This window comes from Trichechus manatus, unplaced genomic scaffold (assembly GCF_000243295.1).
Source record: "Trichechus manatus latirostris isolate Lorelei unplaced genomic scaffold, TriManLat1.0 scaffold00018, whole genome shotgun sequence".
NCBI lineage: Eukaryota > Metazoa > Chordata > Mammalia > Sirenia > Trichechidae > Trichechus > Trichechus manatus.
This window is the reverse complement of record NW_004443954.1, coordinates 529,000-530,652: the sequence shown is the minus strand read 5'-3', so window position 1 is coordinate 530,652 and position 1,653 is coordinate 529,000. Positions and strand designations below refer to the sequence as shown.

General features: G+C 38.1%; 1 protein-coding gene across 2 annotated transcripts in view; it reads right to left on the bottom strand.

The window, feature by feature from the left end:
* Window positions 1–1,653, bottom strand: part of PEX2 (peroxisomal biogenesis factor 2) — a 28,473-nt gene that overhangs the window by 24,978 nt on the left and 1,842 nt on the right. The window contains exon 1 of one of the 2 annotated variants that reach the window (XM_023727731.1): window positions 67–1,405. The exons of the other annotated variant lie outside the window; for it this stretch is intronic. The gene's annotated coding sequence lies outside the window, so the exon portion shown is untranslated. Of the gene's footprint in view, window positions 1–66; window positions 1,406–1,653 lie in introns of those variants that run through there. 2 annotated transcript variants of the gene reach the window in all.

The following is a 1,653-nucleotide window of genomic DNA, read 5'->3' as shown; positions in this document are numbered from 1 at the left end:
TGCTTTGTGCGATAGGAACCTGAGCATGAGAGGTGGAGTGCAAGAGGGAAAGAAAACGAACATCACCTGCCGCTCTGAGGAAAACACGGGGCTAGGAGTTACACTTTTACCAGCAATGGGATCTTGGGCAAGCCAGCTAACATCTTAAAGTTCAGCTGCTGAATCTGTAAAATGGGAAATGCATGTCCTCTGTATTGCAAGGATAATGATGACCACTCAATGTAAGCAAAAATTATATGGCTACAATAAAAGGGTATGGAAAGAAGCAAAAAAAAAAAAATGGGGGGTATGGAAAGAAAAATAAATAACTATGTTTCTTATAGTAAAGGGATTAAATTTGAAATTTATATTTATAAACAAATGGGATTGAATACGGACATGTCTGTGGCTTTTAAGAATAAAATAAGTATATCTCTTTTATTGAAAAATTATGATATTTAAATGAATTCAAGTAGAATACAAATGAATAATTACCCTAAGAAAAAGGATTCTAATGCTAGAAAGAAATTTATATCATCTAGTCTAAGATACGAACTTAATTTTCTTAAGGGGACACTGTTATATAAGCAGACCACAAAATAGCTGCCCTTGTTAAAATACAGCTGAAGGTCCTGCTTACTCTACGTCTTCTCTATATAGTTCAAGGAAATTTCTACACAATTTCTTCTCTGGAAAGTTTTTAAACCACGGACTGAGTGCTACCCCTAAGTTTTAAAAATGAACAGAATAAGGCCAAGAGGTGGAGTTGGTCAAAGGCAACCCAGAGCCAGGACTAGACCCAATTCTCTTGACTTAGTCTAGTAGTCTCTCTACTAGATCGTACTGCCTTTCTTTTCTTTTCAGGGAAAATATACGTGGGGGTGGATTTCCTCTTGTTGACTTTGTAAGCAATTCCTCTTTCTTCAGATCTCCTTATAGCTCAGGATCACCCAACTCTAATCTCTTTGATAAAGGTAATTAATAATACCAACGAGATCTGAAAGAGACTGTTTAAAAAAAAAAAAGGCCAAAGTCAGCCACCCGAGTTCATTCTGCTTAGGTTTAACTAAAGGTGACGCCGTACGGGAAGGTGTTTAGACTACAAACTGTGGTGTAAAGGGAGCCTCGGTCTCTGTAATTGCTCACAACTGTCAAGGGACATTACAGAAGAACACCAGAACATGGTAACCTTGCATGTTTAACAACCTGGTCTCATTCTGTGAAAACCCCTTTCACTAAATGTTGGATGTTTGGGAAATAAGACCTAAATAAATAATGAGGTAAACAAACTAAACCTAAGGTACCAGAAGAGAAATGCCAGGGATCCCAGCAGACATTGAACCAGCGTTAGAAGACTATGCGTACAGGTAAAAATATTCCCTAAATGGTGAAACTGAAAACAGGGATTCACAAAGAAAAAAGTCAGCCTGATACACAGTGGCAAAGACTTTCCTAAGCAATCTTGCCACATTCTCAATGCTTTGTTTTTTTTTTTTTTCTAGTTCAAATGTTCTTTACCTTGCTCTCTCTAGCTCAATGAGAAGTAACCTGAATCCTATCAGTTTTGTGGCTTTCCCCACATTTCTTCACACTGGGAAAAACAAGGATACAACAGGGGAGGTTAGGAGTGGAAAGAAGTCAACTGCACACGCGCTGGCTCTAGGCCACTAATTT